General features: G+C 46.2%; 1 long non-coding RNA gene across 1 annotated transcript in view; it reads left to right on the forward strand.

The window, feature by feature from the left end:
* The first annotated feature begins 871 nt into the window (after positions 1 to 871).
* LOC119968625 overlaps positions 872 to 24,104 on the forward strand; it is a 91,706-nt gene continuing 68,473 nt past the window's right edge. Inside the window, exon 1 of the long non-coding RNA XR_005461155.1 lies at positions 872 to 997. This is a non-coding gene — a long non-coding RNA (uncharacterized LOC119968625). The remainder of the gene's footprint in view (positions 998 to 24,104) is intronic.

Here is a 24,104-nt window from a genome sequence, read left to right on the forward strand (position 1 = left end):
GTGACCGTCAGGTTGAATCACCACCAATCAGCTCTCCCCCTCAAAGCGTAAAGTAGCCTAGAGTCATCTGGGATTATGATGACTTTTACTGTGTTTAAAATAACTGCAGAGACAATCTTTGAGGAAGAATTATTGCAATGTGCGAGCGCAGTTTCTCATCCCTCTTACTAATTGACAGGAAAGAGGATACTGACCAGAACAGATAATTTACTCATCAAGATAGATTGGGGACAATTACTGGGAGCTGTGTGCCAGATTTTCTTTTCTAAATTTTGGGCACAGTGGCTGGCTCCTGAAGCTCTTTTCATTGTGCATGTGCAAATTGTCACCAATCAATCTGTCTTCAAAGCAGTTCTATTCCCATAACCATTTAACAGGCTCTAGTTACATAAAATAAAAGTCATTCTTTTCTTGTAAGAGTATTTGAATAGGACCATTTATATCCAAACTTCAAATGATTAATTTTGGCTTGTGTGCAGATGCAGCATTCCTGTTCCTATTTATCACAATGGTGACCATTGGCAGGAACGGACTGGTTGACAGGACAATTAAAGAATTAGTATGGGAGGCTGGAATCCAGCAGTCGGTTCTCTTTAGAGATAAAGTCTGTTCCTTTTATCAACTTAAATGATCAAAGACTCAATGAAAAGTCTGAGAGTACGTTTTTATGCTTTGCCTTTTCATAATTTATTTTCCATCTTATATTGCTAATCTGCTCCTTCCTCCGTCTTGAAAACATTGGGGTAGATTTCAATCTGCCTCCCTTCTCCCCAGTCACCTCCTTGCCACTCTCCCTGTGGGAGAGGGAGAGTGAAATAAGATGGTGGGGGAGGGTGTTGTTCCTCCTTCCTAGCCTGTTTCTGACCCCCCCACCCCATACACACACACACACACCTCTCACTACCATTTTAATTTCTGTGTTTGGGAGACCTACATGGAGCCAAATCCAACAGCTGAGCCATGACGCAAGCGACAGATAGTCGTAGAAGAGGCCAAGGTAAGTCCTTTCATTTAATTTATCTCTGAAATTGTTGTGGGCAGGTAAGAGCAGAAGTGTTCCCTCGGGGACCAACAAGGAGTCTTTAGGCCTCCACTCTCCTGGCCTTGCCTCTCCCTGATAGCGGCGCACTTCCTCCGTGCTAACGTTATGCTGGGGACAATTCCTTTGGGCCCCAATATCCTCAAGCTCCCAGCCTGATTTCAGCCTTCCATTATTTAAATGAAGCTTATGGAACATACTGGGCCTCATGCTGAGCTTGTGACAAGAATTTCCTCCCACCCTGAACATGTCCCAATTTAAATCAACTACAGTAAATACTTTCCAGAATACAATCCCACAGGCTCCAGTTGCTTCCTCGCAACTCAACTAATCTCCATTTACAAGCATCATTGGGCTATTTAATCATGAGTATCACAGCTGATCTTTATCCTGCCTTCACTCGGCATCTGCACTTGAGGAGGAATTGCAGGATACTGATCGGGAACAAGAAATTTGTTGGTTTATCTCCTTGCCCCCTCCCGTGCCACCATCACTCACTGACCAAGGGCCAACTCTATCTCTTCTACTCCAGTTGGTTGCTTCCAGCCAGTTCAATAGCCTTGGACTACACTTGTGGGGGGACTAGAACTAAGGGCTAGTTTAAGAATAAGGGGTCTCCCTCTCAAGGCAGCGATGAGGAGAAATCTTTTCTCTCAGAGGGTTATTAGTCAATAGCTCTTCCCAAAAAAAGCACTGAAGGCCGGGTCATTGAAGTTATTCAAAGCAGAGTTGGACAGATTTCTGGTAGACAAGGGAGTCAAGGGTTATGGGGGACAGACAGGAAAGTGGAGTTAAGGCCACAATCAGATCAGTCTTATTGATTGATGACGTAGACCCGATGGGCTGAATGGCCTACTTCTCTCCTAAGTCTTATGTCCTTATATAGGCAAAATTCTCTCTCATTCAAAACCCATTCACTTCCACAGAGTTAAGGTTGGGACATCTTGGTTCAGTCAGTCTCTGTATAAAATCCGTGAGCTTTCAGGTAAGCATCATTTTCATTTAGTTCCGTCATTGTAGCTATTTATTTTAATGCAATATCTTGGGGCGCTTGGGTGGTCTTAATGACAGATTGGATGCAGGAAATTAAGTCGAACCATAGTGAAGCAGGCTGCTGAGGCCTTGCATCCGTGGGCTTGGCTTAGATGGCAGGAAGGTGGACTAATGGAAGTCAAGGCAGCGATGGTTCTATTAATGTGAAATCATGACACATCCAAGTCTGAAGGGCAACATTTACCCTACACACCTGGAGAAAGCCAGGAGCAAGACAATTAAAAAAATTGCCAACACTCCTCTCAGTCAGGTTTGAGGTTCTTCAATATAATGAAAAGATTTTTTTAAAACTGAATTCAAATTAAGTGTGAGATTTAAACTCACATTCTTTGGATTACTAGTCCAGTAAAACGATCACTATAACTAACATATCTTATATCCTGTATTATTCATACATGAGTTAGTAACATTTATTTTCATATTTTCAACAGTTTCATGCAGCAGTTGGCAATCTCATTTTCACTAATCCATACAACTTCTAACTCCATTTCTAACCAGATATTTATTTAAGAAAGATACACCCTTAGCTGGTCGTCTACTGCACAAATCCTTGACTCATGGGACAAAGTTCCTTCTAATCCCAAGTCCCGCTTCTGGACCACATGCAGTCTACAACATTATCTGCCTTGTCAGCATTTTAAAAAAACAGATTCTATTCCCATCTAATCTTTTTTCCAATGATGACAAGTTTACTTTTCAGAGTACCTTTTCATAAATTTAAGGCCAGGGCAACTATTATGTGCAAGCTTTTTAACCAACAACTGTTACGCTTGGTGGCACACTGGTTAGCACAACTGTTTCACAGCGCCAGGGACCTGGATTCAATTGCAGCCTTGGGCGTCTGCCTGTGTTGAATTTGTACGTTCTCCCCATGTCTGCGTGTGTTTCCTCCTGCTGCTCCGGTTTCCTCCCACAGTCTAATGATGTGCAGGTTATGAGGGGTTATGGGCATAGGGTGGGAAGTTTTAGAGGGTCAGTGCAGCCTCGATGGGCCAAATGGGCTCCTTCTGCACTATACGAATTCTATGGTGGAATTGATGGCATCGTTGTGGAAAGTGGCACTTTTAGTCCCACCTCCAAGCTGACATGGTGTGAGAGGAAACATGGGCAGAGGATGTACCTATTCCCCTTCCATTGGAATGTTGGAGGCTGATTGGAAAGATCATAGATCATAGATCATAGAATTTAAAGTGCAGAAGGAGGCCATTCAGCCCACCGAGTCTGCACCGGCTCTTGGAAAGAGCACCCTACGCAAGGTCAACAACTCCACCCTATCCCCATAACCCAGTAACCCCACCCAACACTAAGGGCAATTTTGGGACACTAGGGGCAATTAGGTGGCTACTCCACCTAACCTGCACATCTTTGGACTGTGGGAGGAAACCGGAGCACCCGGAGGAAACCCACGCACACACGGGGAGGATGTGCAGACTCCGCACAGACAGTGACCCAAGCCGGAATCGAACCTGGGACCCTGGAGCTGTGAAGCAATTGTGCTATCCACAATGCTACCGTGCTCTCTTTAACAAAACCATGACAATTTCAAGCTCTACATCAGTCTGGAATTTTTAACTTCTAATACTCTGAACCTGGCTTCCCCAATGATTTACGTGCAATGGAATAACTTCACAGAATCACAGGCTGGAGACCATTCGGCTCATCAAGTCTGCACTAGCTCACTGAAAGAGCATTTTACCTAATCCCATGCCCCTCCCGTAATCTTACTTTTCGGACAGCAAGCCAATTCCCACTGGAATCCCTCGATCAAACCTGCCTCCACCACCCTCTTAGGAAGTTCCTTCCAGATCCCAACCACCCTCTGGGTGAATAAAAGTGTCCTCAGATCACGTCTACTCCTTTTGTCAATTACTTTGAACCTGTGCCCTTTAGTTTTTGATGTTCTCTGTGGGAACATTTAGTAGTCACAGAAAAGTCCGGAAAGGAGAGTCAAAATACATAGTTTATTGCCAAAGTAAAGTATATGCAAGTAACAGTCCCTGTCGGGATTACTCTGTATCTCGGCTCCTCACTGGGCCGGATTTAAGGTCTCCGCCCCTCAGCGGAGGACCTCATATTCCACAAGGTTCACGGGAAGATTAATCGGGTCATCCCCTTGGGTCTCGTAGGGGTTATAACAGAACAGTTTCTCACTATTTACCCTGTCCATACCCCTCAGGATCTTGAATACTTCAACCAAGTCTCCTTTCATCTTTCTTTTCTCCAGCGAATACAGTTCCAAACTCTCCATTTCCCCTCATTGCTCCAGTTGTTTATTTCTGGAATAATTCTTGTGTAGCTCCTTTGTATTATCTCCAATACCTTCACATCCTACCTCAATAATGGAGCCCAGAACTGGTGGAAGTACTCTAGATGAGGCCTAACTAGTGCCTCATATAGGTTCAACATGACCACCTTAAACATGCACACAATGCCCCATTAATAAAGTCTAATATACCAAATGCTTTATTAAGTCAACATGCCCTACCATCTTGAATGGCTTATTTACATATACACCAAGGTCGCTTTGTTCCTAGATCTCCTTTAGAGTTTCTCCCTTTGTTTTATATTGTCTCTCTGCATTCTTCCTGCCAAAATGAATCACCTCGCACATCTTTCATTGAACTTCATCTGCCACTTGTCTGCCCAATCTACCAGCATGTCTTTATCCTTTTGAAGTTCAAGATTATCCCCATCACAGTTGACAACATTTCCAATCTTCATATCGTCAGCAAATTTTAAAATTATGCCCTGAACACCACAGTCTCGGTCATGCATATATCAGTGAGAACAAGGATCCCACCACTGACCCTGGGGAACTTCACTACAAACCTTTCTCCAATCTGTAAAACAATCATTTATCACTGTCCTCTGTTTCCAGTTACTCAGTCAATTTCAAGTGCTTACTTTGCATTTTAATTCCATAAACTAGAATTTTGCTCACACGTCTGTGGTGTAGCACTGTATCAAATGCCTTCTGAAAATCCATATGCAGCACATCAACAATACTGTCCTTATCAACCTTCTGTTATTCTCTCAAAAAACTCCAACAAGTTAGTTAAACATGATTTTCCTTTAATGAATCCATACTGTTTTTTCTTAATCATTCTGCACCTAAGTGACTATTGATTTTGACCCAAAAGGGAGTTTCCAGAAGTTTCCCTACCATTGAGGGCAAACTGACTGGTCGGCATTATCCTTGCACCCCTTTTGAACAAGAGTGTAACATTAGCAATTCTCCAGTCCTCTGGCACCAGCCCTGTGTCTAAGGAAGATTAGACGATTATCACTAATACCACTGCAATTTTCACCCTCACTTCCCTCATTACCCTTGGACGCACCTCATCCGATCCTTTATCTTATCAATTTTAAGTAAAGATTGCATCGCTAACACCTCCTCCTTCTCAAATGTAAATTCTACCAATGTACCAGTTACCTCCTTTCTCACCTTCTCCCAACTTACCATAAAATGGCCTAGAGATATATTCCAGATAAATTAGCCTTTGTTTTGGAAAAATGCATAAGACCTCTGAAAATAAGTATGATAATAATTCAAACTGGCAACTGATGTTAGGCGGGTTGGTTTGACGTTGACTGCAACTGGATGCAGGGAAGGTAGAAACAAACGTCTAACACCAGAGATGATCCAACACTGTTTTATTTAAACTATGAACTGCTGTACATGTTGAGCTGTGGGTTGACACTCTACTAATCCTACTGACGACCTCTTACTGGCTCAACCAGACCTACTAGCTACCACATGGCAATAATGCCCACTGACTTGTGCACTCTGACTGTCTCAGTGTTTGGGTCCCGAAAAGAGCGGGAGTCTTAATGCCCTGTGAGCTTTATAGTGGTGGTGTCTTGTCTGGTGATCGGTTGTTCTGTGTTGTGTGTTCATTGGTCATCCTATGTGTCAATCATTATCTGTCTGCATCTCATTATATACATGAGTGGATATTATGACAGCAACATCCATTTTCACGGGAGGCGGTGGAGTGATGGACGGTGAGGCAGATCAATAACAGGGGCAGTTGCCCGATCAGATAATATTTTGTTTGAAGTTTACAAGTTCCGACCTCCCCTGGAACAGGCGAATAGAAATGAAATGGAATCAATGATCAAAGGGTTGGCAGCAGGGAGAGATGTTTAAAATAGTTAACATGTTGTGATTAAAATCTAAATCCCGAGACGACTCAGTCAGATCTGACTGATTTATTTTTTTGGAGAGCAGATAGTAAACATGTTTAAATTGTTGATTGAACTTAAACAGTCGCGAATCCAAAATGAACAAATCTCCTGAAGTAAATGGATTAATAAATGGACATTTTTCCCCAGGGTTTTCGTCAGCTATCCGTCAGTCTACAAAGTTAAAAGATTTTCTGCCTTCACATTAAATTTTAATGATGTGTAGACTCAGCTTGGAACATGTGCTTTCAACACAGAGAACAGAAAGGAAGATGTGTCTTTCATGACCTCCAGGCACTTTGTATATCTAAAAATCTGAAAATACCTGCCAGTTTGTTCTGGCCCTGGCATTTGATCTCAAACACCTCACTCGGTGTTTGGCAGCATGTACAAGAAAGTTGTGTCGCTGTGAAATGAAACTTGTAACGATGTGCAGGGTGGCATGCCTAAGCTGAAATATCAGCCACTCCCTGTAGCAATGCAAGGAATAACGCAAGACAAGACTTTGTCTCCTTTCCGAAGGAGGATGGGTAAATATCGGAAGACTAAAAAGACCAAGGTGGTAGAAATTCATTGAATTTGCATTTTACCCTCAGTATCTTTTAGTGCAAAGCACAAACTGCACACTTTGGTACAAATTTTCCAGTCCCCTTTCCGTGACAATTGTCGCGGTGGGGTGGAAAATTTGATGGTCAATTCATTTCCGGTATTGTGGCAGATGCGATGGAAAATCCCAACCATTGTGTTTAAACGTAGACCAGGGCCATTTCTTGGTCACAACCCCGATGGTTTCTGAGGTCTACCTACATGTGAATTCTTATCGAAGGCGACCAATTTACAGGCTCCCTCCATATTCATCATCCAACTAATAATGGGGACTGGTGTGAGGGCCAAACCCAGCGTCCTAGGATTTGTGTGGGCGGTAGGCCCAATGGGAGAGATGGGCACTGCCGATGTAGGTGGTGGTACCTGAAGGTGTCTCAAGATGGAGGCACTCTGTGGAGACTTCTGAATCTTTATAAATAAAGTGTGGCCACGGCTGCTCGGGCATCATTGTAGAGGGAGACTCCCTCCACAGAGTGGCCTGCAGCTTCAGCTGTGACCCCCTGATCCAGGAGGTTCATGGTTGAGAGACGTTTAGAGGAATCAAAGGCCACCCCACATGAAAAATGAAATGAAAATGAAAACCGCTTATTGTCACGCGTAGGTTTCAATGAAGCTACTGTGAAAAGCCCCTAGTCGCCACATTCCGGCACCTGTTCGGGGAGGCTGGTACGGGAATTGAACCGTGCTGCTGGCATGCCTTGGTCTGCTATAAAAGCCAGTGATTTAGTCCAGTGTCCTACTGTGAGGAGGTCACCTCCAGGTACTTGCCAGGCTTCTGTCCTCCATGATGCCACTTGTCTGCCATCGGGAACATTCCAGTGGGATCACCAGTTTCACCCAAGTGAGCATTTAATAGAATCCAATTGGCTACCTGCTGTGGCTAGGCGGGTAGCCAGTGCTGATAAAATGTCACATCCGGCAAGATGGCTCAGAGGCTGGGATAAATCAGGCAGCTGTCCTGAAGCATGATGGATACGGGCAGCACAGTGGCACAAGTGGATAGCACTGTGGCTTCACAGCGCCAGGGTCCCAGGTTCAATTCCCCGCTGGGTCACTGTCTGTGCGGTGTCTGCACGTTCTCCCCGTGTCTGCGTGGGTTTCTTCTGGGTGCTCCGGTGTCCTCCCACAGTCCAGAGATGTGCAGGTTAGGTGGATTGGCCATGATAAAATTGCCCTTAGTGACCAAAAAACGTTAGGAGGGGTTATTGGGTTTCGGGGTTGGGTGGAAGTGAGGGCTTAAGTGGGTCGGTGCAGACTCGATGGACCGAATGGCCTCCTTCTGCACTATATGTTCTATTTTCTATGTTCTGATCAAGCAGGCTGCTTTGTCCTGAATTGTGTTGAGCTCCTTGAGTGTTGTTGGACCTGCACTCATCCAGGCAAGTGGAGAGTATTCCATCACATTCCTGACTTCTGCCTTGTAGATGGTGGGCAGGCTTTGTGGAGTCAGTCAATGAGTTACGCACTGCAGAATTCCCAGCCTCTGACTTGCTTTTGCCGACATAGCATTTTCTGGCTGGTCCAGTTCATTTTCTGGTCAATGGTAGCCCCCAGGATGCTGTCAACTTGGGGGAATTCAGCAATGATGATGCCATTGAATGTAAAGAGGAGTTGGTTAATTTGCCACTTGTTGGAAAAAAAAAGACCCTCCCATTGGGTCTGCTTCCCACTCACATTCTTGAGCACTGGGATTGGCCCTCCTGTCTGCACATCATTCCCCATTCTTAGTTGGACGATGAATGTGGAAGGGGCCTGTAAATTGGCCACCTCTGGGAAGATTCCACATGTGAGTGGACCTCATAAACCATCAGGGCTATGATCCAAAAATGGTCCTGGCCTCCAGCTAGAGTAGGGAGTTGGCACGCCTGTCTCTGCCCTCTTAGTCTAATTGCCATGTAAAAAGACACCACCATCTCCAGCGGTCACTGTGAGACAGGGGCATTCACAGATATTTCCCATTTAAGAATAATACACTTCAGAAAGAAACTTAAAGATACAGGGGGACAGATGGACAGACAACTCTTTCTTAATAATAAGAGAAGGTAATTAGTCTCTTGATAATGTTTGAAATCGCATTTCCAAAAACAGGAAGAAGCATCAAGATTAAAAAGAATTTAGAAAATAAGCTGGACCCTCACTTGAAGCCTCACAGTCCCACATTCTATCCATTTAGTTTTCTATTTTAGTACAGTATGATGAATAGGACCATTGTGAACTCAACGCTCCAGACAACCAGAGCCATTGTCGTGACCTTTGACCAATTTAAAGAGAGAAAATAATCAAAATGCCTTTTTTACTGAATCTCCAATTAGTCAGACATGAGCTTTCTTGTTAGAATGCTCAAAGTTTTGGCTTTAACTTTTTAAGATGGCTAGGGATCAACCAACAACAAGCCTTTATATAGTGGCTTTAATGAAGAATGTCGCAAGGCACTTCACACACACATAACTTCAAGACAATTTTCAAGCAACTTGGTCAAGCTTGTGGGTTTTAAGAAGGTTCTGTTTGGAGTAGAATTTCACACATGAACTGGAGGCAGTTGAAGTCAATGATGGAACAAATAAGGAGATGCACAAAATGAAATGAAAGATTGGAGGAAGGTATAAGAGCAGAGGAGGTTATGTAGGGAGAGGCAACACCATCATGAGGGTTAAACATGAGGATAAGAATTTTAAATTTGAGGCACTGGGGTCTCAGGAGCCAATGTGGGTCAAGACAGAGAAGTATAACTTTTTTTTTAATTAAAAAAAAAAAAAATTTAGTGTACCCAATCATTTTTCCAATTAAGGGGCAATTTAGCGTGGCCAATCCACCTAGCTTGCACGTTTTTTTGGGTTGTGGGGGCGAAACCCACGCAGACACGGGGAGAATGTGCAAACTCCACACAGACAGTGACCCAGAGCCGGGATCGAACCTGGGACCTCAGCTCCGTGAGGCGGTTGTGCTAACCACTAGGCCACCGTGCTGCCCAGAGAAGTAGAACTTGATGGGGTATAGGACAATGGGAGCAGAGTTTTAGATGAGGTGAGCATCGCTTAACTTACATGGCTGGAGTATGATGTAGAATGGCGCCTATGGCGTGTGTTCAATCCCTGTACTAGCTGTGATAATTCAAGAAGACATGTCTACTCATCTTGTTCCATGTTTGCAGAATGATGCCCCTCGAGTTATTTATAATCGGCTGTCTCTTCCTAATGGAGAGAGGTATGGGGCAGCATGGTAGCATGGTGGTTAGCATCAATGCTTCACAGCTCCAGGGTCCCAGGTTCGGTTCCCGGCTGGGTCACTGTCTGTGCGGAGTCTGCACGTCCTCCCCGTGTGTGCGTGGGTTTCCTCCGGGTGCTCCGGTTTCCTCCCACAGTCCAAAGATGTGCGGGTTAGGCGGATTGGCCATGTTAAAATTGCCCGTAGTGTCCAAAAAAGTAAGGTTAAGGGGGAGTTGTTGGGTTACGGGTATAGGGTGGATACGTGAGTTTGAGTAGGGTGATCATTGCTCGGCACAACATCGAGAGCCGAAGGGCCTGTTCTGTGCTGTACTGTTCTCAATTCTAAATTCAGGTGTTGCGTGTGGTCCTTTGTTGAATATCCTGCAGCAGTTGAATCAATAGTGCTGTTAAATTGGGATAGATGTAAAGCTGGCTTCCAACTCACTATTGTCAATTTTATCCTGCTGCATAAAGTCAAAGTCTACCCCAAGGACTATTGGTTACTATATATTGGACATTCTGAATTCTCCCTCTGTGTACCCGAACAGGCGCCGGTATGTGGTGACTACTGGCTTTTCACAGTAATTTCATTGCAGTCTTAATGTAAGCCTACTGTGACAATAAAGATTGTATACTCATGTAAAAATCAAATTTTTGAGATCAATATTTTAGCCCAAATGTCATGGGGCTGTAAGCTCCTTGGGGTGGCAATCAATATCAATCAGTGCCAAATTTCTCCCGTGCATGTCTCTCTCGACCTTCCAACTTAGACAGGTAATGTTATGATTGAAAATTCTCGGCCAGAGAGTAAGTAAGTGTCTTAGATAAGTGGATTTAGGGGGTGGGTATTGAATGTTCAGGGGGTTAGTGGGGCGTGGGGGTCAGACACCGGTGGGTTGGGGGAGTGTCGGACATCCAGGCAGGCAGGATTTTGGTGGAGGTGGGTGGCATGCATGCATCCATGGGTGTAATTCAGGTCAGGTTAGGTGTGGGAGTTAGGTCATAGGGCTGCAGTCCTGCCAAGTGAGGGAGCGTGAGAGTTAGGTCATTTCAGTTCCGAGGGGCTCTAGCCAGGTTGGCCGGTTGAATTGGGAGAGGGCGTTCCGGCTGGATTAGGGGGTTGGGTCAGGGTGCGTGGGTTACCCAGTCAGGTCAGGGGTTCGGTTTGAGGTTTGACTTGGATTGGTGCCATGGGTTTGAGGGCAATGAATGAGGAATCCCATGTGGTTGGATGGTCAGGATGTTGGTGGAATACCATGGGGTCAGGGAATGGCGAATAGAGTGGTGGGGGAGGTGTGGTTATTCGAGGATAGTGGGGGGGGGGGGGGGTCCCCTGGAGGGTTGGGTGTGTGTGTGTGGGGAGGGGGGGGGTCCAGTGCCATTTAAAATAGTTACACAGGCGTTAGAAGAGTTTTAATTCTTCGCACCTTTTTGGATTAATTATTAGTGTAACCCTGACGGAACCATTCAAAGTTAGCAAAGTTAAATCACTTTGTCGGATAGTTCACAGGGCAACACAATTGTTGAGGAGAAGTTAGCACTTCTCGACAATTTCTGTGAAAATTCTAGCCTGGCAACTTCTGAGAGGGATTCCCCTGTGCGTCTTTGGGGTAGGGTACCCTCCCCCCAAATCAAACACTGAGGGGCGCAGAGCCCCAGAGAGGCGACTTTCACACATCAATTATTTTGAGAGTGTTAAGAACCTCCAAATCCTGACAGACGTCAGAGTTTTCATGATTCTGTGGACCAGGAGTGTTCTGTGCATGTGCAGTTATGTGTTTTTAAAGTTCATTACCCTGAGAATAAATCTAGCATGCCTGTGCACAACTAAAAACAGCACAAAAACCCAGATCATGTAACCGGGGGCAGCGTGCCATTTAAAAGAATAATCCCCGGCAAGGGGCAGGGAGAAGGGACACAGAGAGATCTCAATGGGAGAAGGATTATGGTGTGGCCGGAAAACAAGAATCCCAGACAGGGGACAGGGACAGGAAGAGGTCCCAATTAAGTTACAGTAAGAAGTCTTACAACACCAGGTTAAAGTCCAACAGGTTTGTTTCAAACACGAGCTTTCGGAGCACGGCTCCTTCTTCAGGTGAAGAAGGAGCCGTGCTCCGAAAGCTCGTGTTTGAAACAAACCTGTTGGACTTTAACCTGGTGTTGTAAGACTTCTTACTGTGCTCACCCCAGTCCAACGCCGGCATCTCCACATCATGGCCAATTAAGTTAAGAAGAGAGGAGCAGAGAAAGAGGCTACAAGCAGGCAAAGGATTGCAGTTCGCAGATTTTGTGTGAACAGTGCTCAGGAGAAGCTTTGGCAATCAAGGTGTGCTCAGCCCAAGCTGTAAAGATCCAAAATATCAGCAAAAAGGTTGGTGACTCCATGCTATTGGGACTATTAGACTATTGGGGCAAAGATATCCCATTGGATTATTAATGTTCTGCACGGTATGGCTGAAGAGCTGAAGTTGCGCTTGTGAGTTGGTACTTGAGTGCTTACTTAAGAATCCAGGAGAATGGAATCGCTGGAGATAAGATTGAAACCCGACTAAGTGGGTCATCTTTGATTCCGTCTGTGTTGGAGGTATATTTGGAGAAAGTTACCAGGTTAGGTCTTCAAAGGTGAAGACTGGAATCACTCGGGAGCGAGACGGAGTTTCAATGAGATTGGTTGACTCACAGTGTTTACTGATGTCTGGATGGATTATTGAGAAATCCATGGACTCTACCTTGGTTACATTTGGCAATTATTGTGCAGTGTGTTGTGTTCGCCCGCAGTTTGCCTGTTAATTCTCATGCACCTCAGATTAATGCTATATGCCTGTCTGTGTGTAGTTTGCACATTCTCCCCATATCTGCGTGGGTTTCACTCCCACAAGCCAAAGATGTGCAGGGTAGGTGGATTGGGCACGCTAAATTACCTCTTAATTGGAAAAAAATAAATTGGGTACTTTAAATATAAAAAAATCATTCAGAATCTGATCACTTGAACAAATAAAAACAAAACTTAAATGTATAAATGTTTAAGCATTTATTTATGAATATTAATTTTCATTAGTATTTAGAAGTTTACAATTTAAAAGTTGAACATCTTTAGGATTATACCTTGGTCCTGAAACCTTTGGGCTTTGATCGCTGAAACACTAACTTTTACAAAAGGCACATGAAAAATATTTTAGGCTAAGTATCAAGGGGTTGATTTTGCACATGAGATGGACTTTTACATGAGTATGTATACTATTTCTTGATGACATGTAGTGCTTACATAAAGGTCCTGCTGTCTTTCACATAAAATTATCACACATCAAAAGGAAAACAATGGGCGGGATTCTCGGCTGTTCACTGGTGGCGGCATTCTATCTTCTCGCCTCTTGTCAATGGAATTTCCTGTTATAACCACCCCACACCGCCAGGAAACCCACGGGTGGGAATGTGCCGCCAGCGGGAAAAGTGAATCGGAAAAACGTGACCGGAGAATTCCAGCCAATTCAATTATTATCGAAAAAGTGACATTAACTCGACAAGGCCACTCGTTGAATTCCACAGGCGGGCATGAAAAAAACCTGCACCAGACTGGAGTGGACCGCTGTCAGTTTGAGCTTTGACAAAGAGTCATCCAGACTCGAAACATTAGCTCCCTTCTCTCTCCACAGATGCCGTCAGACCTGCTGAGATTTTCCAGTCTTTCCTGTTTTTGTTTCAGATTGCAGCATCCGCAGTAATTTGCTTTTACCTATGGGTTGGAGTTGGACGGGGTAGCGCCATGTGCTCAAACTCAACTCTTGTGGATTCAGGGAAGCACTTGGGCTTTTTTACATTTCATAGCTGCTGACAAATTCAGAGTAAATTAAAAGACTTCCAAAAATAATTTCCTTATATTTTTGGGAGATGTGCGTGGAAAGTTTTTTACGCAGAGGGTGTTGGGTGCCTGGAATGCTTTGCCAGCGGAGGTGGTAGAGGCGGGTATGATAGTATCATTTAAGATGCATCTGGACAGATATATGAACGGGTAGGGAACAGAGAGAAGTACCTTGGAAAATAGGCAACAGGTTTAGATAAAGGATCTGGATCAGCGCAGGCTGGGAGGGCCGAAGGGCCTGTTCCTGTGCTGTAATTTTCTTTGTTCTTTGTTCTTTGTTATAAGTAAAATACACATTTCCCCTTTCTGAATAATTCTGCATTTAAAAGCATGGTGGGTGGCCTGTCCTGTTCAGGTAATATAATGTTACTTGTTATAATATTTTCATCTGGAGTTTGTGTGCTCGAGCACAAAGACTGAAAACAGATTTCCAAAAGAAAAAAGATTTCTCTTGGGAATACTGGGCTTCATGTTTCATGCCCACTTTGGGTATTTGAAATCAAAGTAGGTGCATTATTACAGTGAATGTAGCAATGGTTATCACCAGGCTCAGACAGTACACATGGCCACAGTAAAATAGACCTCTATTGTTCACTGTATGTAAATCTCAGCCACACGGGCTGACATGGTTTATGTTCAGCTTTCAGCATTTGTGCAGAAGATTGTAGCAGTCTGGTTCAATGCCAGTTGGTTTGTACTCTCCAGGGTAGTGTGAAGTATAAATGCCTTTTCTACCTGTAATCAAAGTCTCACATCAAAACAAAGTTTGGAATGAAATGTGCTACTGAGGAGCGAAGCCATGCTTGGCTGTTGAGGGTTCTATGACCTTAACCATACCTCCCACCCCCCACTACTCCTCCCAACCCCAGCAAGGGTTGCCTTATTGATAGGTTAAAATCACAACTAAAACAAATTTCTAGGTATTAAAGGAGCTTTGTCTTAGACTGGCTAGACTAGATAAAAAGACTTCTCCCCTAGGAGTCTCCAAGTTCACAACGTTTTCTTGGGATGGGACATATATTGAGGCATGTCGTAGTACACTAAACTTCTGTGAAAGTTTACTGGCCCTGAGGAGTATAATTCAGAGTTACATGAATATGTGGGTCTTCAAAATAATATATACTTGAGTCTACAACTCCTTGTTGTGCTTCATTAATACATGCACTTTATTGAAGCCAATTATAGATCACGTTTATACGTAAGGTTATAGATAGTAACTAAAACTAATCGTAACATATCATTAATCCAGCAAATCGTGGAACTTCAAACAAATATTACAAGAAAATTTAACTCACAAATCCAATAGATTTTGATGTATCCCTGTCTTCGCCCAGAGAGAACTCAACAAGGAACTCATCCCCTTTGTGTCCAAAGATGGCCGGCTCACCACGTATCCTCAGATACATGTCATTTTAATAAAAATTTCAGCTGAATTATAAAACAACATTGACGACTTATCTGAGGAGTGACGTAAATTCATTAATGCCTCATTCATAAAGCTTTAGACTGTAGACAGGCTAATCTGGCTGCTTCCCAATGTTCACAATCCAAAGGATGTTTTATTTACTTTATTCATATTGGCAATATTTCAAGTTGGCAGACATTTTTAAGTCAATCTTTTATATCAAGCTGCCATTTTATACTGCTAACTTGGGATTAACACCATAAAATGTTAAGTTCCCCATCAGATGAGTGAGTTTTTGAACAAGTCCCAAAAGACGTGCTGTTAGGTGAATTGGACATACTGAATTCTCCCCCTGTGTATCTAAACAGTCGGCAGAATGTGGTGACTAGGAGATTTTCACAGTAACTTCATTGCGGTGTTAATGTAAGACTACTTGTGACAATAAAGATTATTAACATTTTTAAAAATAGCCATTCCAAATGAACTGTTTGGATGCATGGAGCTTGCTGGTATCGCTGGTTTAGCTCACACGGCTAAATCGCTGGCTGTTAAAGCAGACCAAGCAGGTCAGCAGCACGGTTCGATTCCTGTACCAGCCTCCCCGAACAGGCGCCAGAATGTGGCGACTAGTGACTTTTCACAGTAACTTCATTGAAGCCTACTCGTGACAATAAGCAATTTTCATTTCATTTCACTGGGACTGAGTCAGCTCAAAATAATTTTAGATAGCTGAAATCATGCTTTGTTCCAGAACTTGTCGCGCTCCAACTTGTCGAGTCTGTATGTGGAACGTCCTTACTATTAAATTCCTGACCGGATTTTATCGATTTGTTCAGGGAAGTGGCTGGGGGTGGGATTCTCCGTGTGCCGACGCCAAAGTCGGGAAAGGCGACTGGGCAGAGAATCGGTTGTGAAGCCGGTGCTGGGTGCACGCCAGAATGCCATGCTCTGGTGCCTCGACAGTGGCGCTAATGCTATCTACTCCTCACATCCAGTAAACACCATTCGCATATCATTAGAGGGCCTCATCTGGTATTCTCCAGGGCGGTGCCTCCGCGATGATCCACCTCCGCCGGGAGGGATTACCATTGGCGAGTTTCACTCGTGGTTTTAAAAATCGGGAAACAGGCGCCATAGCCCTCAAGAGGGAGGAGGTAAGACGTGGAGAGGCTGCCGGTCCTGCCACTGGCAGGGCTGGCGGCGCATGGGGGGGGGGGGGAGCTGGGTGTCCTCCACCAGGTCAGGGGTGGCAGCATGGGAATGACAGGAGGTGACCAGGGGATGGGTCGTGGGGGAGGGGACCATGCATGGGACTGGAGCGTCCAGGCACGGATCGCCATTACCTGGGCCTGCAAGGCAGCCATCTTGCTGCACACCCCACTGACTGCTCTCTGTTTGTACTTCTCAAACCTTGCAGTTTGGATGAATAGTTTGTGGTAACTTGTACCAACATGCTTTAGCTTCAATATTTAACACATCACGCAAAATGTGTTAAAGGGATGCATATGAGTACCAGCCCATGACAGGCTGATCTACATGAACCAAAAGGGAAGAACCTGCAGCTGCTATGTGACCGCGAGCTGCGCATCATGTACGCCTGCGCCCGATACCCGGGCAGAATTCAAGACGCCTTCAACCTGGCACACTCGACATTTCCTGACCTCTTTGAGGCACCACCCCTAGCTGAGCGGTTGGCTCTTTGGCGACAGGGGTTACCCGCTGCGGCCTTGGCTGATGACACCTATCCAGAGGCCCAGACCGAAGCAGAGACCGCTACAGTGACACCCATGCAGCAATGAGAAGCTTGATCAAGCAGTGCTTTGGCATCCTGAAGATGCGATTCAGGTGCTTGGACCATTCTGGAGGAACATGGTAGCAGTTGTACTTGAGAAGTTCTGTTAGTTAGAGATAGCATAGTTTAATACAGAAACCTTCTACTTCAGGCGTGTGAACAGTTAGTACTGTAATAGATATATAGGGCGCGATTCTCCGCACCCCACGACGGGTCAGAGAATAGCGGGAGGGCCTTCCCGACATTTGTCCCGACCTCCCGCTATTCTTCCCCCCCTCCACGGCCGCCCCACGACACGAATCGCTGCTCGCCATTTTTATACGGCGAGCAGCAATTCCCCCCTATCTGATGGGCCGATTTCCCAGGCCTTTACGGCCGTTTTCACGAACTCCAACACACCTGCTATCACAGTTCGTGAAAACGGCCGCAAAGTGCCGTTCTCGAGAACCATGGCACCGATTGGCACGGCCGCACCACGACCCGTGGATAGGCCCAGCTGCTGCCCGGGTGTCCCAGGTGGTGTGGTGCCACCCTGTTCTGCCTGCTGCCCACCAGATACGCAAGGAACTGGAGAGGGTTGTCCAAAGTGCTGTGCTGTTCCGGCACCGCCCCGTTGGGAGTCACCAGCATGGGCCCCATCACCTCCTCTTCCCTTGGGGCGCCCAATGGCCCATCGGCTACTCCATGGGATGGCGGAGCTATCCCCTGAGGCTCCACGCAACCTGGCGCTGTCAGTCCTGGAGGCCCATGCCCGCCCCGACCAGGGTTTCCATCTCGCGGCCATGGAGCACAGGGCGTGGACCACCTCCCTCAGGGACTGTGCCACATCACGCTGCGTCTGTGCCACCACCTTCTGGGTCTGTGTCACATCAGCCAGTGACTGCGTCGTCTCCTTCTGGGACTGGGCCAGCACCCGGGCAGTGCTGCTGATGCCCTCAACCATGACCCGCTGTGACTGGGCCAAGCTGTGGAGCACCACTGCAATGTCCAGGTTGGCCCTGGCACATGACTGTCTGATAGAGGGCAGCCCTGTCTTCGGCCTCAGCCACCAGCCGCACAGAGAGCTCCATGCTTTGGACATTCTGATCCATGATTGAAACCTTCAACCCCAAGGCCTCCACCGTGCAAGCTACCCATGCGGTGTTGGCCTGGGTGACATGCATGGTCGGCAGCACCTCCTGCTCCTGCAGGAGGTTTGACTCCTCCAGCTACACCTACAGGCGCTGGATGGTTGCCGACACCCCCTCATGTCGCAGCACGGTAGCATTGTGGATAGCATAATTGCTTCTCAGCTCCAGGGTCCCAGGTTTGATTCCTGCTTGAGTCACTGTCTGTGCGGAGTCTGCACATCCTCCCCGTGTGTGCGTGGGTTTCCTCCGGGTGCTCCGGTTTCCTCCCACAGTCCAAAGATGTGCAGGTTAGGTGGATTCCCCATTCTGTATTGCTCTTAGTGTCCAAAATTGCTCTTAGTGTTGGGTGGGGTTACTGGGTTATGGGGAGAGGGTGGAGGTGTTGACCTTGGGTAGGGTGCCCTTTCCAAGAGCCGGTGCAGACTCGATGGGCCGAATGGCCTCCTTCTGCACTGTAAATTCTATGAAATGTCTTCCCTGGCTCTGATATTGCCCTTTCCAAAAGCCTGAAATCTGTCCAGTTGGCAGCTAATCCCGAGGGTCGGGCAGCCCTCCAATCGTCTGCCTCTCGGGGGTTCCTACCTCCACCTGCTATGCCGCAACACATGTGTGGTGTGCAACAGATAGTGTCCCAGGAGCCTCTTCACTAACATGTCCAATCAGGTTGAGTCTCTCTGGGATAGAGGAGGATTTTGGAGACAGCTGTGACGGAAGGTCAGTGTTTTCCATGGTCTGGTGCTCCGGGGTGTTGCGGGATGCGTGTCAAGAGCTCCTGTCCATGTTTGCATCCCCCTCCTCCTCTCTGCTCTCCTCCTGGATTTAGGGTTTTGGTTGGAGTCGGGGAAGGGGGGACATCAAAGGGGCCTGCGGCATTGGAAGGTGATCCTGCAAGACACGATATATGCTGCTTGATTGGATAGCGGTTAGGGGTGGCAGTTGGAGGGGGCAGTGGGGGGGGCTGTAGAGGTGGTGGTGCTGGAGAGGGCAGTGTGGGGGGGTGGTTAGTGGTGGGGGAGGTGGTGTGGTGGATGTAGGGGTGGTGTGGATGTCTGGGGGGGCTGTAGAGGTGGTGGTGCTGGAGAGGGCAGTGTGCGGGGGGTGATTAGTGGTGGGGGAGGTGGTGTGGGGGTGGTGGTGGATGTAGGGGTGGTGTGGATGTCTGGGGGGGGTGGAGTGGTGGTGGTAGGTGTGGGGGTGGGCCTGTTGTCACACATGCCATGGGGAACCTCAATTCAGTGGGGTCTCACTTGCTCGTCTGATGCCGACCTCTGCCTTGGTTGCTGCACCCTTGCCAGGCCAAGCAATCAGGTCCAGTGCCCTCTGCTCAGCCGAGGTGAGGGGTCGGAGGTCCGGCTGTCCCCTTCTGGTTTTCTCCCTCTCTCAGCGGCTATGCGCCACCTTCTCCTGGGGGGGATGGAGGTTGGCGGAGAAGGGTGGAGACAGAAAATGCACAGTGCTAGACAGTCAGACATATGCAGCACAGGAGGTGGGTAGGAGGTTAGTGCCCAGGGCTCAATGCTGCCTTCTCACCCTGGTCACCCTGAGGAGATCATGCAGTTTCTTCCTGCCCTGCTGGCCGTTCCTGGCGGTGTTGTCCGTGGCGCTCATGATCTCTGCCATCTGCGCCCAGGCCCAGTGCACGGTGGCAGGTGGCAACCGCCTTGCACCTGGGGTAAAGGGTGGCCCGTCTCTCCTCCACTGCGTTGAGCATGATCTCCAGTTCAGCATCCGTGAATCGCGTTGCCGCTCTACTTGCTGTCATCTTGTTGGCTGAGATGAATGTGTGTGGGGTGCATCACAGCTGCAGTCCCGTTTCCCTGCAAGGCCCCACATGTGCCGATTTGCTGCACAAAGGTCTTGGCCAGTGAGGAAATGGTTGAGGAGTTTCAATGTTGGCGTGGCAGGTTGAAGCCGGGTGTTCTGGCTGTGGGATCTGTGTTGAGAAAGTGTTTTTTTAATGATGGTGCGTTGCTTCCAATTATGCTGCCATGGGACCTCTGCAATTATTCCTTGGCACAGTGATCTTAGCCATATAGGCTGACATGTTGGGAAGCGAGCAGCTGGTGGATTGGTCATGTCCTTGTGTAGCGGCAGGCTTGGGTTGAGGTAAATCTTCTTCAGGAGCTTTCTTGTTGCCATCCCCCTCCTTATGCGAGGGGGCGGGACATTGATATGGTCTGGGAGCCAGGAGAGTCGAGTTGATTGGAGGGTATTCGAGATGATATGCATGGTGTTGGATGTGTAGTACCATATTGGTGCACATTTAACTCTGCAGTCAAATAGACAATGGCAAGAGCTGAGATCCTTAAGGTTTGAGCATCTGCACCTCATGAAGAGCCAGCAGGTTTACTGAGGAGGTTGTTTCACAATTTGATCTTTGATGCTTTCTTGCTCAGATGTTTTTTGTATTTCAGGGTTTGCTCAAGGGTAACACCAAGTTAAGCAGATTGTTTGGATTTGGTTTGGATTTGATTTATTGTCACATCTACCGAGGTACACTGAAAAGTATTGTTCTGTGGGCAGTCCAGATAGGTTGTTCCATACATGAAGTGTCTTGCCATTCAAGGAGATGTTAAGTTCCCTCTTGGCGCTTGTATTGTGGAGATGGAATATGTCTGAGACTCTTTTGATGCTGTTGGTCTCACAGCAGTTGGTCAGCTTTGCGACATTGTTTTTTTAAAGTTGCCTCTAGTTTCGACAATGGTCGGAATACTCCGGTCATTGCGATTCACTTTTCCCGCTGGTAACGCATCCCCGCCAATGGGTTTCCCGGCAGTGTGTGCTGGTTACAATGGGAAATCCCATTGACACGCGGAGGGAAGATGGACTGGCAGCAAATGGCACACTGCCAAGAAACACGTGGCTGAGGGACCGGAGAATCTTGCCTAATATCTTAAATTGATAGAAATGTAATCAGATAATGGTACAGGGAAGCCAATGGGACTATACTGAATACAGCACTAACATGCTTCTCCTTCGCAAAGATTTAAGATTTGAGAATGAACGGAGAAAAACGATTAATCACATCAGATACAGAAAGAGAAATAAAGAGAGGAAAAGAAAGATTGGATTAAGAGAGAGAGAATCGGCGCTGACGTCCCAGGTTCGATCCCGGCTTTGGGTCACTGTCTGTGTGGAATTTGCACATTCTCCCCGTGTTTGCTTGGGTCCCACCCCCACAACCCAAAGATCCTGGGCCTCACGGTAGCATGGTGGTTAGCATCAATGCTTCACAGCTCCAGGGTCCCAGGTTCGATTCCCGGCTGGGTCACTGTCTGTGTGGAGTCTGCACGTCCTCCCTGTGTGTGCGTGGGTTTCCTCCGGGTGCTCCGGTTTCCTTCCACAGTCCAAAGATGTGCGGGTTAGGTGGATTGGCCATTCTAAATTGCCTGTAGTGTAAGGTTAATGGGGGGATTGTTGGGATATGGGTTACGTGGGTTTAAGTAGGGTGATCATTGCTCGGCACAACATCGAGGGCCGAAGGGCCTGTTCTGTGCTGTACTGTTCTATGTTCTATGTGCAGAGTAAGTGGATTGGCCATGCTAAATTGTCCCTTAATTGGAAAAAATTAATTGGATACTCTAAATTTATTTAAAAAAAGAGAGAGAAAAAAATTAAGAGACAGAAGAACAAGTAAGAAAAATATTTAAAATTTTGAAATTTAAACCTTTTAAAATCTCTAACAACAATTTACTTACAATGAGCAGGAATGAAACTCAATCATTTAAATTGTTCCCATTTCCAGGCCAAAGAGGTTGATTGGTATTGTATTAACATTAATCACATTGTTAAAAAGTACTTACCCTGCTAATTATGAGGCCTAATATTCCAGGGAGCATTTATGGGACAATTAATCTGCAGGCCCCAAATGTATTAACAGTAAAAAAGAGGCTAAGGGTGAGATGCTGTTTGTGCAGAACAAATGGAAGAATAAATCAACTGACCATTTCTGAGATTCACAATTTCATCCTTTGAATTACCTGGTCATAAACTCATCGTTAATTTTCCAGGAAGATTTGGTCCAAAGTGTTATAATGAGGTTATCATTTGGGGAAAATTGTAACAAATAATCTTTTCCTATTCATTCATCATGCGTTGAAAGTATTGAAAATGTTTGTATGTCAAAGAGTTATTATTGAACATTAAGTTTTGTAAAATGTTAAGAACATATGTGTGTGTTTTGTAATGCAATCGGGAAAGGTCAAGGACAAAAGTAATGGGACATATGGTTCATATATTTGTCTGCAGTAATTCACGGATTGAGCAAAGCTGCTGAGTAACCATAACATTTAAAATTTATTAAAGGCTCAAGTGGCGCTGGCAATAGTTTTAAAGCACGATACAGCAACAATATAGATCTTTCTCCTTCTCGAGCTCCCAGCTGGTTAAAGTCTCACAGACTGACTCCCTGCAGTGGCACAGGTTGGAGTGACAGACTTGTAACATTGTGCACATAGTGGATACTCCCAATTCAGTCCTCCAATGAGCAACGGAAAACTTTAATAATTGTGGTGAGAGGAGGGCATGGACAAGGGCAAGAAAGCAGATCAGCAAAGGGCATGCCCAATAAAAGAAATTTCATTTGACCTTGAACCATCTTTAAAGGGATGGTCCAATTTAAGATAGAGAGTGTAATGATATATAATCATATAGAACATAGAACATTACAGCACAGAACAGGCCCTTCGGCCCTCGATGTTGTGCCGAACAATGATCACCCCACTTAAACTCACGTAACCCGTATACCCGGAACCCAACAATCCCCCCATTAACCTTACACTACGGGCAATTTAGCATGGCCAATCCACCTAACCCGCACATCTTTGGACTGTGGGAGGAAACCGGAGCACCCGGAGGAAACCCACGCGCACACGGGGAGGACGTGCAGACTCCACACAGACAGGGACCCAGCCGGGAATCGAACCTGGGACCCTGGAGCTGTGAAGCATTGATGCTAACCACCATGCTACCGTGAGGCCCCAATGTGTGTATGTGTATCTAACATGTGTATCTATGTGTAGATATGTGTATCTAACATAATAACCAAACTGTATATAAACATGAGTGCCTGCATGCATTGATTACAATTGTAGCATCCGACCACAGGTGGCAGGGCGACAGGAGAATGTCACTGGAAGACACCCACGTGTGAGAGATAGCATTGAGATAACTCAGTGAGCAGGATTCAAGATCACACAGTTCAATTTTCTCTTGGGAGTCATTTTCTCTAATTCAACTGGGCTATGGTGTACGAAAAGAAACCTTGCCCACAGGTCTTAACCTGCTGGAGATTAGAAACACCCAGTGAAGGAGCAGACATAAAGTACCAGTAAAGGGGAAATTGTGATGGAGATGGAAAACATAAGAAATTGATCACAATTGCACAGTAGAGGCACGTAGGCCGCACAGCCCACTTTGACTCTCAAGATTTGGAGGTTCTGCTGAAGGAAATTCATTATAGAGATTGTCCCCATTTGAGGCTGAAGGCTGCTGTGCAGGAGAAGCAAAGAAACAACCCCCTTTGAGGGAGGCTATTGATGAAGGCTTTGCATCTACCCAGCTCCCCTTTCAACTATAGCTGTTAAGAACCCTGCTGATGTTACCTGCGATAGTCTCTCAAAACCCCGAGGGATAACTTGAAACACTAGTTCTCAGTGGTGTATTTTTGTTTGGAATAATGTAGAATCATGGAATTTACAGTGCAGAAGGAGGCCATTCGGCCCATCGAATCTGCATCAGCTCTTGGAAAGAGTGCCCTACTTAAAGCCACCCCTGCACCCTACCCCCGTAACCCAGCAACCCCCGTGAGGAACCAGTCCAGTCATTATC

Source organism: Scyliorhinus canicula, chromosome 7 (assembly GCF_902713615.1).
Source record: "Scyliorhinus canicula chromosome 7, sScyCan1.1, whole genome shotgun sequence".
NCBI classification, from domain to species: Eukaryota; Metazoa; Chordata; class Chondrichthyes; order Carcharhiniformes; family Scyliorhinidae; genus Scyliorhinus; species Scyliorhinus canicula.